Below are 14,410 nucleotides of genomic sequence, written 5' to 3' on the forward strand. Positions count from 1 at the left end.
CTGCACCAACCGAGAAAACACATTCATAGCGGCAACCAACCGTGTCCTGAACCCAGCCTCATCCAGTTGCCCAGTCATATACCCTTGACCTTGTGGAGCATTCAAATCAACAAAAGGTACAGACAAGGGTGGCCGTAACCTCTCGTCACACTTGAACACTAGAGGAGGAACAACCTGTCTGTCCTGTGAAGAGGAACCCTCTTCCTTAGCGTCGTTTGTCCTGTCAACCATAGTGTAATTGCAAGTTCCTGTTCTATGTTACTAGTCCGTAGGGTGGTTGAATTAAGCTTTCACCCGAACTTTACTTGATAAACTTTACTTGAACTTTACGACACAGAGAAACTTCACGATTAAACCTCTGACTGGAATTAACACTTCAATCAAACCACGGCTTGGCAGCTAGAGTGCTACCAAGCAAACAGTGACACCCTGTAGGCCCCAAAGATTGGCACCCCTTTCGGTATTTCTTTATTGTTATAAAACTTGGGAGAAAAACCTATAAGTTCCTATGAGCTGTCCCGCTTTTACCGGGCTGAAAATGGCCTACTCTAGCCCGATTTCGGCAGCATAACCGCAGTAGGAGACTTCACATATAAAATCCCCATGCAAAAGGTGACTTCCCCGGCACATACGAGCACTTTCCCAAACCTGGCAAGAATCTGTAGCACGCTAAATTCTCTGTATTTCGTCTCAAAAATGCACCAAATCACCCGTACAACGATCCCATCGCTTCCCAAAGCTCATGGGGGTATTAGGGATCAACTAGGGTCAAAACCCTAAACCTGCAAAAATACACAGCAGGCTGTATTTTACATGCAGATCGCAGCCGTAGCAAGCCCTCGTACTCTCGCACCTGTAGAGCTACTTGCCTTTTGAATTGGACGAGATTTCTCGTGTGAAATCTCTCTGAATTCACCTGTACCTACGGGGGATTAGCATTTAGCTAATCCAATACCTGGACAAGAGGCTCTTGCCTCGGCATACGCGCATGAACCCACACAACTGTACATACAGATGGAAAACCCTTGAGCTCGCCATTACGATTATGTATTCAAAGGGGGAGAGAGGTGCATGAGAGCGGAATCATCGCTCTACATAAGACGAGGGAGAAGGCAAGCTTTCCATTCAAGTTGTGATCACCTTCACCCACTACTCACACACACTTGTGTTCACTTAATGAAGCAACATTCAGCCTCTACTCTTAGATAGGGCGCCCTGTCACAAGACGGGCACCACGTGCCAATAGAAAAGAACAGACTGAACACACTTTTAGCACTTCAATAACAACTGATCTGAAAGAGAGAGACGACACGCAACACGGAGTGGCGGAATTCCACCCGAGAGAGTATCGGCCCCAAACCTTGGCGCCCCTTTCGGTATTTATTTATATTGCATCAACACATTACAAACCGGTACTCCAGACTCTGCACCTTCTCCAAGAAGCATGCCAGAGAATGAGACCTAGCCTCATATTTAAAGGCCCTAGGCCCCAAAAGCAGTTTTACATGAAAAGCCTTCAAACTCAAAAGGTTTTGCTCCAAAAGCAATGCCAAAAAGCTGCCAACGTAAATCACGGAATTCCGTACAACTGCCACGTCAGCAGTCAGCGCAAAACGCGCAAATCCGTACAATCTACCACATCATCATGTCAGTGCAAAAACCGAAAATCCGTACAATCTGCCACATCAGCAGGCCTGCATGAATTGCGGAAATCTGTTGTTGCTTCTGCTTCTTCTAGGGTTTAGGCCCCTCGGCCGACATCTGCAAGTTGGCTCCATTCTTCAGGAGCTTTGACACGTCAACAGTTTGTGACATCTCCCCTTCTTGAAAGAGACTAATCGTCCACGATTACACCATATCTGCAAAACAACTCAAGTTAGCTCAAAAATTTCCAAGGGTCATTCCGAGGTACATTCGGAGGGACAATCAGTTTGCTCTTTTTGTTAAGGAGTTAGCTTCTCGTTTCGGCTCTTTTGATCAAGGAGTTGGCTTCTCCTTTCGTCCAAGTCGGAACTCTTGATGTTCCGACGTAGTAAAATTAGTCATTACACCCAGACCACACTGATCTTCCAGCGGTGTCTTGAAGCACTAAAATTACATACCCAGGCAACCTCATCCAATTAGGAATACTCAGTGGTTGGCACATCACAATGCAACACAAATGCTCGCGTATGCATGTTACAAGAAATAGAAACATAAAGCTGCCGATGAACACTCCCCCCACAAATAATCAATCCAGGTCCGGGTCATGAGCTGTTCAACGACTCCCTCATCACTCCTCCCGCAAATAACCTAAAAAGGTCCGAGCCATGAGATATAGAGGCCTTTTACAACCAAACGCCCCCCAGACCGCAACCTACGTCGTTTGGAAGTGCTGAGAGTAACCACTGTTGAGACTTCTTAATACTGCCCCCGTAAATAACCATGCAGGTCCGGGCCATGAGTAAAAACAACAACAATACTCCCCCCGTAAATAACCACAAGGGTCCGGGCCATACAACACTTTTCAATCATTCAATACTCCCCCCGCAAATAACCACAAGGGTCCGTGCCATGAGTATGAACAAACATTCTCAAACATCATTTCTCACTACTCCACCCGAGAGTAAAATCGCCAATCCTTGAAACCAGTATTAAACCCAGTGTCAAACAATTCAAATCGGCACCAAGACATGTTCAAAACAGATACCACATTTCAAACAAATTCCAAACAGGATCATCAAACAAATTTCAAACTTAAAACGCAATCTCAACATCAATCGAGCTCGAAAAGTCGATTGAATTTCCATCCTGAAACCTGCACCAAAAAATTAGGGTTAGGTTCATTCCATAGGGTCGTAGTCGAGCACAACATGGTCCATCAGCTCTTGGACACATAGTGTTTCTTTGGCGACGATGGTAGTCCCAAGATAGCAATCACACTAGATCTCCAAGGTCATCAGCTCGTGAAGAGACATCTATATGTCGAGAAATTTCAAGTTATAATCTACTAGGGTTTCCATGGCAAGCATTTCAGGATTCCCCACTCTGCCAGAAGTTGCACTCCAAAGAAAGATTTCAGAAACCATATAACTTCGGGTAAAAATTTTCTTGAAAGCTTGCCAAGTCTTTGAAAGTGTGCGGCTTGGTAGCTATAGACATCAACATCTGCATGGCACTGCTTTTGAGAAAAACAGTGACTCGAAACAAATCTTGAATCCTTCCCTTGATCTTTTTGGCTTATGCCGTGTAAGACATGAGCGGTGAAAACGGGAGCGCGCCCGATGCGCGATGAAGTAAGGGTGGGAGTGGCTAATAAGTCCGGGGTCGAAGCACGAAGCTAAAATTTCCAATGAACTTTTGAAAGTGCAATCTTGCTCTATCTGCTCTTTGGTAGGACCGGTATGCTTTCAAAAAAGCACACGACTGATGCTCTAAAACCACTGTCACAAGACGGGCACCATGTGCCGATAGAAAAGAACAGACTAAACAGACTTTTAGCACTTCAATAACAACTAAACTGAAAGAGAGAGATGACGCGACACGGAGTGGCGAAATTCCACCCCAGAGAGTATTGGCCCCCAACCTTCGCGCCCCTTTCGGTATTCCTTTATATTGCATCAACACAGCACAAGCCGGTACTCTAGACTCTGCACCTTCTCTCGGGAGCATGCCAGAGAATGAGCCCTAGCCTCATATTTAAAGGCCCTAGGCCCCAAAAGCAGTTTTACATGAAAAGCCTTCAAACTCAAAAGCTTCTGGTCCAAAAGCAATGCCAAAAAGCTGCCAGCATAAATCACGAAATTCCGTACAACTGCCACGTCAGCAATCAGCGCAAAACGCGAAAATCCGTACAGCTTGCCACGTCATAATATCAGCGCAATTTCCGAAAATCCATACAATCTGCCACGTCAGCAGGCCAGCGTGAATTGTGGAAATCTATTGTTGCTTCTTATGTTGCTTCTGCTTCTTCTAGGGTTTAGGCCCCTCGGCCGGCATCTGCAAGTTGGCTCCATTCTTTAGGGCTTTGACACGTCAACAGTTTGTGACACGCCCCCTCTTCATGCTGGACTGGTAATTCCACCTGGAGCCGCCATGTGTCTCTTATGCCTCTTTTGAGTTAATTCCTAGTACCCACCAACTTATAAAGTATAGCGAGGGGCCTAAATGACTTTGAATTGAGCCTAGATACCCATTTACTATCCGGATTTTAATGCCGACTGGCCCGACCATCTCGTGGCGTCCTGCCCTTCCCGACTGCGGATGAAACTCTCAGCCGTCTGCCATTTCACACTGGCCACACAATGTCTGACCATTTGTGACTTCAAAAAGAGGGTCCCAAAAATTAAAGAAATATCAAGGGAAAGAAACCAACAACTAAGGTTAGTGGTTGCCACAGTCTCGTGACACTTTCACCATGTACTACGCTTTTGAATAGACTGCCGTATCTATTGTGGGTCTTGCACATGTTGAAAATGTGTAAGAAAAGCATGTCTTATCATTTCATGGGTCATAACTTGAGGAGGTTGGGCTGATTGTAGCTCCTTTTCGTAGCCTGTTATAGGCTTGGACACTCTTAGCGAGAAATCAATAGCAACACACGAACAGAACTTCAAAACCACTGAACTTTAATAGAGAGAGAGAGAGAGAGTCGACATGGCACGGCTGAGTTCCGCGTCCAGGACCACTGGCCCCAAAGATTAGCGCTCCTTTCGGTATGTCCTCTGCTCTCAGACTCTGCGTCCAAATGCTCTGCAGAGTGAGGCACAAGGGCTCTTTTATTCTTACAAGGGATGCCCAAAAGCAATCAGTTCAAAAGCACTAAACCCCAAAAGCATTTGCTCCCAAAGGCTAGCGTTGAAGCTTGCCCAAAACAAGAGGCACTTTTTGCAGAAATCCATACAGCCTGCCACGTGGCACAAGCAACACCAAATGCGGAAAATCCGTACAATCTTGCCGCGTCATCATCCGTACAAACTGCCACGTCAACATATCAACGCATTTTACAAAAATTCTCTGCAGAGTTCAAGCTTGTCTTTTAGGGTTTTGGGCCCATGACCGGTGCTCGTAAGTTCTTCGAGTTGGTCAATTCAGTTTCTCCTGTCCACTCGGCCATTTCTCTTCCCATTGGTCATGCCACATCATCACTTCGTGGCATAGCCTTCCAACCACTCTCTAGCATCTCCCTTCAAACAATAGTAGAAGATTCATAGCACCAACGTTGAGTCCTGCTTGTCAGCAAGAAGGCAAACAAACTCCATTGCTCAATGTAACCTTTGGCACTTTCATTTGCCTTTCCATGAAACTCTCAAAAACTAAATGCCATGGCTCCCAAACTTGTAAACAGGGCGCAATTCCTCGACGGCGGGCACCAAAACACAGTTGAGAAAACAAGAACAAGGGGCACCTCTATAGTAATATCTCCCAATAACGCTCAAGACACAAATTCAGCACCACAAACCTTATCAAAAGAACTCCCACAACACCACAACTTAAAGGCAAGTGATCCCTTGGGAATTTACAAGCACACCCCCATCCAAAAGACCACCTCAAAACTAGGAAGCACCTGTACTGGCATGGGATTACAGCACATGCCGAACAATGCACTGAGAAGAAGAGCTTCCACACTCACCAAATTATACTTCAAATCACAATGTTGAAGTGGATACACACCACAAACCAAGCAAGCTTCCACAACTTACCCTACACTAAACTGCCTGCGAGCTGCCATATCCTAAACCCTGCGAGAAATAGACAGTATCTCAACTCCAAGAGGGATACTTTCAAGCCTCCAAAATTCTCTGCATTTTCTCCAACAAAAGTTTTTAAGACCATAAATTTCAAATATATGCACCTCTATATGCAAAATTGGTGCGAATAGCAAGCTGTTCTAGCACGACCGCACTTAGGAAATGCTAGTCGAGGGCAAAAAACTACAGCAAAAAGTATGAAGAGGGCACAATGAGCAAAAACCTACAAATTTCTAATATTTGCTAAACTCTTTTATGTTTGTACATGAGTTTTAGTTATACAAGCGACACTTCAAAAAACTCACAGGCACTTACGGCAACCCGACAGCTGGCGCTACACTAACGACTTGCATTGCATATACATGTGGTTTCTAAAGCAAGCTAAAAAAACCCACAAAAAGAAAGCCCACACACCCTTTTGACACCAGGCATCATGTCCATATGTACAAATTTACAAACAACAGGGTGTTCAAAAATGCGCACAACGTCAAATAAGTCGAACTTAGAGAAAGAACGACAAGGGATTTTGTGAGCTCAAGACCAGTACATCACCTTATTGTTCACCAATGGACCGTACTTCTCGTACTAAAGAAAGATGGATCTTGAAGAATGTGCATTGACTATAGAGCTCTCAATAAAGTCACCATCAAGAATATTGGACACGCTACAAGGCTCTACCTACTTTACTAGAATCGACCTGAAAAGTGGTTATCATCATATCACGATCGCTCCTGGAAATATATACAAGACCACGTTCAGACCGTTCTTCGGATTGTACGAGTATTCGGTGATGCCTTTTGGTCTCACAAATGCTCCTGCAATGTATGTTCAACAGAATGATGGACAATATTTTTAGAGAGTACAAGTCATTTGTGGGCATCTTTATGGACGCCATCATCGTGTCCTCCAAGAGTGAAGCAAACCATAGACACCATCTATTACAGGTTTGTCAAGCACTACAGCAACATAGATTGGTGGTCAACGGGAAAAACTGCGTGTTTTTCTTGCCAAAAATACACTTTATGGGGCTATCGTCTCTGCAGAGAGTGTAAAGATGGGCCCGGCCAAAATGGAAATCGTCAAAGATTGGCCAATTTGAAAAATGTACATGAAGTTGGCAGCTTTTTTGGGCTTAATGTTCATATTTCAAGCGGTTCATTTGAAAGTTTACGGAGATTGCTTCTCGCTTATACATTTCAGGACAAGATTTTTAGAGAGTACAAGTCATTTATGGGCATCTTAATTGACGCCACATCGTGTTCTCCAAGAGTGAAGCAAACCATAGACACCATCTCTAACAGGTTTGTCAGACACTACAGCAACATAGATTGGTGGTCAACGGGAAAAAGAGCGAGTTTTTCTTGCCAAAAATACACTTTATGGGGCTATCATCTCTGCAAAGAGTGTGAAGATGGGCCCGGCCAAAATGGAAATCATCAAAGATTGGCTAATTTGAAAAACATACATGAAGTTGGCAGCTTTTTGGGCTTATCTTCGTATTTCAAGTGATTCATTCGAAAGTTTGAGGAGATTGCTTCAGCCTTATACATTTTGACTCCGAAAGGAGTTCCCTTTACTTGGAGACTATCAAAAATGGCGGCATTTAAGACTCTTAAGGAAAAATTGACAACAGCTCCTCTGTTGATTTTACCGGATTTGCAAAAACAATTTAAGGTTTATTGTGATGTGTGTGGACGCAGTCTGCGGGCCGTCTTAATGCAGGAGGGCCATGTTGTAGCCTATGAGAGTAGAACGTTCTCACGAGACCAGAGCGGGTTCCACAGATCTATGAGAAGGAGCTGCTAGCGATCATACATGCTCTTACTCGGTGGCGACATTTCCTGCTTGGAGCACATTTTACAGTGCTTACAAAACATCAGAGTCTTAGATACTTCTTGTCCCAAAAACAGCTTTCGGATAAGCAAATGAGATGGGCAAACATTTTGTCTCAGTTCCACTTTCAAATTATCCATGTTACCGGAAAGAAGAATTCGGTGGTAGACGCGTTGTCTTGAAAGCCCAAGGTATCGATTATTTCAACGATACACCATCAAAACTTTGAAAATATGATTATGAAAAGCAATCACCTCTGTCGGTCCCCACGAGAAAGGGGCTCCTTTCTGAGTCAACAAGTGCAAAGGTAAAGCCATCTCTTCAAACTTTCGAATGAACCGCCGATAGTAAGAGCGCAAGCCCAAAAAGCTTCGAGCTCCGTGAACATTCTTTAGGTCAGGCCAATCGCAGAAACTCTCAATTTTGACCGGGTCCATCTGTACTCCTTCTGCTAAGACGATGTGTCCCAAGAAATGTATCTCCAATAAGAAAAACTCGCTCTTTTTTGCATTCATAACCAATCTATGCTTGCACAATGCCTGAACGACATGTAGCAGATGGTGTCGGTGCTCTACTTCATTCTTGGAGAAAACTATAATGTCGTCAAAGAAAGTGCCGACAAAATATTGGGTTAAAGGCCCTAAATGACCTCTATTGTATAAAGTGAACCTGGATACATTTTTTAAGGTCACATATAATAAAAGTGGAAAAGCCCAAAAAACTCAATCATTGAGTTTTCCCCAAATCGTACGAGCTCTCTCTCTCTCTCTGCTTTCAATCTCTAGCACTAGCTCTCTGCTGCACCTTGCCTCTTGCTTCTTGCCCCAATCCTGCACTACATCGCGATGTGCACCTACCGGTACCCTCTGCTTCGTGCTTTCAACTGATATCAGAGCCCTAGGGTCTCAAAACAGCCCTGTACAGTCTGCTGGACACCAAGTTAAATTTGCTCTCCCGGGATCAATTTCGCTTCCATCGCGAAGCCCCTTGTTTTTGCGGTCAAAAAGGTCACCAAAACTCCCAAAACAACCCAAAACAGACTGTTTTTAGGTCAAAACAAGTGATTTACAGATTATTACAGGCCAAAACAGCAATACGCAGGTGTACCAAAGTTATGGGATCACATATATTGATGTTTGTCGCGACAAATTGAGTGAAAAGCTGAGTACAGGTGCTTGAAATTGCACATTTCAGCTGAAATTTCAGATTTGGACTGTATACAAAGTCTTGTGGTTGCTACTATTTGCTAAAATTTTCAGCCTATTGCATCTCTCTTGTATACACACTTGTGGTTGAATTAAGATGGCTTCTTCCTCTTCCGCATATGACACTAAAAGTTTAATGGAAATCAAACGGTTCAATGATCAAGGCTTCGATCTTTGGCAAGAACCCATGCAAGGTATCCTTTTCTTAAAGGATTGTGAAGATGCATTGGAACAGAATAAGCCACCACGTTTATCTGACGAAGAGTGGGCCAGGTTAAATAAGAAGGCTATGGCCTACATCAAAATGGCTATCAATGATGACATTTGGACGGACATCAAGCGTTTGGACTCTACTTATGCAATATGGCAAAAGCTAAAGTCCAATTATGAAAACACCACGCCTGTGAACCAGGTGCATTTGATGCGAAAGTTGGTGAATATGCAGCTTGATGACTCGAAGTCAGCCTCTGAGTATTTGAGTGCTTTTACAAGTGTGTTGAGTGAGTTGCAGGACAGTGGGCTTCAGCAATTCAATGATAAGCTAAAAGCTATTTTCTTGCTTATGACATTGCTAGATACTTGGGAAACCTTGGTTGTCTCCTTGAGCAACAGTCCCACCCTCACGTATGACGGTGTGAGAGGGTCTATTCTCAATGAAGAGATTAGACGCAAGTCTAGTGGGAAAGGTGGCAGTTCTGCCTACAATGCAAGAGGTAGAAATCAAAAGCGTAATGTGGGCAACAGGACTCAAAATAGAAGTAAGAGAAAGACAAAGGATAAGGATATCACGTGTTATCAATGTGGCAGAAAGGGTCACAAGAAACCCGATTGCAAGTATTTCAAAAAAGAGCAGGAAAGGAAGAAGGAAACGCAAGATAAGAAGAAGAAAGATGAGAAGAAAGAGAAAAAATTAGCAGGTGATTCCTCCGGGGATGCTGAGAATGCAAATGTATCCTCTAGTGTGGTCATTGAGGAGTTGTCAGATGTTGAGGAAATTTTGGTCGCAGCTTCAAGTCCCTCAGATTTGGTGATAGCTAATGGAGAAGATATGCTTATCTCGAAGAAAGATGTCATTGATGCATTGCTTAGTGCTAATGATGGCCTATCCCAGTCACGGATAGTGGATTCTGGTGCTTCATTCCATGTGACTCCATCTTTGGAGTGTTTTGCTACATATGTTGCAGGCAATTATGGCAAGGTGTACCTTGGTGATAATTTTTCTTGCAATATTGAGGGAATGGATACTATGCGTTTGGCTCTTAACACAGGTCAAGAGCTTGTGTTGAATGATGTTAGGTTTGTACCGGGTATTAAGAAAAGTTTGCTATCTGTTGGCAAGTTAGATGCACATGGTTATACTACCATCTTTGTTAGGGTTTCATGGAAGTTGCTTAAGGGCTCTATACTTGTTACAAAAGGGTCTAAAAGAGGTACTTTGTACTATCTTCGATGCAAAGCTTTGCCTGGCAAGTTTCTTGCTATTGCTGAAGTTGCTTCACACACGGAATTGTGGCATGAGAGACTTAGCCATATGAGCCAAAAGTGTATTGATGTGCTTTCCTCTCTGAAGAGGGTTAATGTAAAAGGCAAAAACTTGAATTTTTGTAACGATTGTCTTTATGGAAAGCAAAAGAAATCTTCTTATTACTTTGGTGTCTCTAGCAAAGCTAATCCTCTTTATCTTATTCACTCAGATGTATGCACTATGCCTGTTAACTCTTTTGGTGGTGCATTGTATTTTGTTACAGTCATTGATGACTGTACTAGGAAAGGATGGGTGCATTTCTTGAAAAGTAAAAGTGAGACTTTTAATGCTTTTAAGAAGTTTCATGCTTTTGTCACTATACAAAAGAGTACTAAGCTTAAATGTCTCAGATCTGATAATGGAGGAGAGTATGTATCTGCTGAATTTCAGCATTTTTGTGATGAAAATGGGATTAAAAGGGGGTTGACAGTCCCTTATAATCCGTCTTCTAATGGTGTGGCTGAGAGGTATAACCATACTTTCTGTGAGAGAGTGCGTTGCCTGTTGTCCACCGCTAATCTTTCTCAAGAGTTTTGGGGGGAGGCATTGAAAACTGCAGTTCATATTTGTAAATCGCTCTCCTAATAGTACGTTAAAAAATGACATTCCAGAGGAGGTTTGGTCTGGGAAACCGGCCTCTTATGAGTATTTGGTTGCGAAGGTTTTGTTCATGTACGCTGAACCGGCCTGTTCAATCCAAAAAGGGCGGTAGACTTTACTTCAAACCTTGATTTAGCTTTCACCCATTATTAGTCGTCTATTTTACCTGTACTTTCAAGACACAACAAAGGGGAGAGGGATACAGGCTGCTAGATTGCACCTGTATGAGTAGACGGACACCAGATTGGCCCCTAACTTAGGCGCCCCTTTCGGTATTTCTTTATTGTTCAAAAGAGGGAATAAACGATGTGGTTCTTTCCAAGCTGCCCCACACAACCTTGGCTACATTTTGACTGTTCTGGCCTGATTTCGGCAACATAATTGTACTAGAACCCTTCACGGTCAGTATTCCCATGCATTAAATGACTTTCCCGACGCATACGGGCACTTTACAAAACCTGGCGAGAAACTGCAGCACGCTGAATTCTCTGTTTTCAGCGCCGAAAATGCGCCAGATTACCTGTACAGCGGTCCCCTTGCGTCCCCGAACCTCCTCGAGGTATTAGGGTCCGTTTAGGGCCAAAACCCTAAACCTGCAAAAATACACAGCAGGCTGTAATTTACTGTTTTGGGCTCCGTTTCGCATGCCGGTCGCATCCTTAGCAAGTCCTCGAGCTCCCGCACCTGTAGGGCTACTTGCCCTTTGAATCGGACGAGATTTCAGGTGTGAAACCTCTCCGAATTCACCTGTACCTGCGGGGGGATTAGCCGCTAGCTAATCCAGTACCTGTGCAAGAGGCTCTTGCCTCGGCAATCGGGCATGAACCCACACAACTGTACATTGGTCAAATGAAGAGCCCACTAGAGGGGCATAACATACTGCCAAAGGGGAGAGAGAGGGCAGTGCGTAGCGTGCAGGGCATCACTCCTGGCACCGCACTATGCATAAGAGGGAAAGCAAGCACTCCATAGCTCTTGACCTGTGACAAATCTGAAAATGAGGCTCTCCCCCTCCTAAATTCAGCACCACTTCTTGTTGCATGAGGCAAGTGCACCAGAAGGTGCCACTTGGCACATTTACAAGCATTTTCCCGTTTCGGGGTTGCCGTCTAAAAATATCCCAACTGGTTGCCCAGTTGACTTCACGGCAGAGTAAGAAAATGTTCCCCTTGTCATTGCGGAGATAATGACGTCAACACATTTTCAGGTCCCAAAATAGCAGTTCCCTAAATTTTAGGAGATGCTGCCATTGTATCTTTCTAGGTCATCCGACCCTCTTTGTACACTGCGGCCACAACCAGAATTGAAATGTAGCCTCTGTAGCAAAGGATTCCACTTTGGCTAGTCAATGACCCCACTTGGCTAACCATAGTCCTTGTCCAACCTTAGTGCTCTCTTGCCCTCAGGCCTGGACACCCTCTGGACAGTTCCACACTAGCTATGCAATGCAGGGCAGTGACATCCCTGTGTCATCTCTTTTCTCTCTCTTTCTTTCAGCTCAGTTTAGTTCTTCCAAGTGAAGTAAAGTAACCCTGTGTTTGTGCAGAGTACTAGATCCAAGCTAAATCCATAAACACTTTCGCTGCACTTGACAGATGGTGACTTTATTCAAGGCTCGATAATCCACACACATGCAAAAAGAGCCGTCCTCCTTTTGCACAAGCAAGAGCAGTGAGCAATACGGAGGATGGCTAGGCCGCACCGCGCCTTTCTCCAACAATCTATTTACTTGCTGCCTGATTTCTTTGCGTTGTTAGCTCACACGATAGGCAGCTTGGTTGGGAGCTGAGACACCTGGAAAAAGATCTATTTGATGACCTTCTAGCCTTTCGGATGGAAGCTCATTTGGAATAGATTCACTAAAACAATCAATGAATTGTTTCACAAGATTCATATGTTCATCATTTTGATCACTTCCAAGTTCAATTTCTTTTGCAAACACTGATTTGTACATGACAAACAAGAGGATTCGAGTTACCTCGAACCCCTGCATCAATCGCAAGATTCTTGCTTTGTGTATGAGCTTAACTTTGTTTGCATCTTTGTCATAATAAGGAATTGCCTTGACTTTGCGCATCCAAGGCATGCCTAACATTACATTGCAGCTTTGAGTAGGCCCTATAAGAAAGTCCACAATGATCCAAATATCCCCCAAGGTGAATTTGTTATGGGTCCTTTACAGGTGCAACTTGTGCTTGTTGTCCAAAGAGAGTGTCTGCAATTGTCAGCATACCTTTGTCTCCATTAGCGAGGCCAATGTGAGTGCGGGTGAAGCTTGCGTGCGGTGAGTGCTGGAAGGAGAAGACACACATCATGTGGAGCATAGGATGAGAAGAATGCTCATCCGCTTCTTATTATTTAATCAAACCAATAAGTGAATTATGTTAGTGACGGGTTAGTGGGTGTCCGACCTAGTTGGCATGAAACCCCAACAAACTCCCACTTGAAGGTCAACGTGGTCTAGGTGGCTTATGAATGTACAAACTTGTACGTTTGTGAAGCATCCCTATGGCTTCACCCTACGCTCATTATCTCAATGCAATGTGCAAACGGCTTTGAGTCTAAGCTCTTTGTAAGAGCATCTGCGGGGTTATCATTCATATGAACCTTAATTAGCTTGATGCGTTTGCTAGCCAATATTTCTTGTATCAGATGATACCTAACCTCTATGTGTTTCGACTTCGAGTGAAACGCAGGGTTCTTGGCTAATGCTCACTCTGACTATCACAATGCAACACTGGTCTCCCACTAGACGAGCTAACCATACAGCTTCCTTGCTAGCACTAGAAATTGCAACATACTTTGCCTTTGTGACAAAAGAATTTTGGAAACTTCTAGGCGCGGAACTTTGCCATGCCGTGTTGACTCTCTCTCTCTCTCTCTCTCTCTCTCTCTCTCTCTCTCTCTCTCTCTCTCTCTCTCTCTCTCTCTCTCTCTCTCTCTCTCTCTCTCTCTCTCTCTTAAAGTTCAGTGATTCTTGAAGTTTTTGTTCGTGTGTTGCTATTGATTTCTTGCTTAGAGTGTTCAAGCCTATACCAGTGGTATCAGAGCTGAGAAAGAATTTGCTATGGAGGATCCGATCCCTTCTGTAGCACACGCAGGTTCTCGAGGAGGATTTGACAGAACGGACAAGATTTTTGTTTGTGAAAGAATCTTCGTGTCCCGACCCTGGACTTATTAGCCACTCCCACCCTTCGTCCATCGCGCATCGAGCACGCTCTGGTCTTCATTGCTCTGTCTTATAGGACATAAGGCATAAAAACCCCATATTACACATGGGTTCTCGCGGAGAATCTGATAGAGAGAACACCTCTCAGGGGGGGAGGCGAAGAAAAGTTGAAATCCAATGCGGGAACTGAAGAAAAGAATGAAGATTTGGCAAATTTTTGGCGGAGAAGTTTGCCAGAGCGGAGTAAGCGTCAATTGTAGGTTGACATGTGTGCGAAAAGACTGACCAAGTACTCCAAAGACCCAAGATTTGTGAAACACTTGAAGAATTAGCCGACTGATGAGATTCA

At 44.1% G+C, this 14,410-nt stretch overlaps 1 protein-coding gene across 4 annotated transcripts in view; it reads right to left on the reverse strand.

The window, feature by feature from the left end:
- The window catches only part of LOC147429649 (RNI-like superfamily protein), a 120,547-nt gene that overhangs the window by 18,322 nt on the left and 87,815 nt on the right, over window positions 1–14,410 (reverse strand). The gene's annotated exons all lie outside the window — the stretch shown is intronic.

The sequence above is a fragment of the Adiantum capillus-veneris genome, chromosome 22 (assembly GCF_014529385.1).
Source record: "Adiantum capillus-veneris isolate H3 chromosome 22, ASM1452938v2, whole genome shotgun sequence".
Taxonomy (NCBI): Eukaryota; Viridiplantae; Streptophyta; class Polypodiopsida; order Polypodiales; family Pteridaceae; genus Adiantum; species Adiantum capillus-veneris.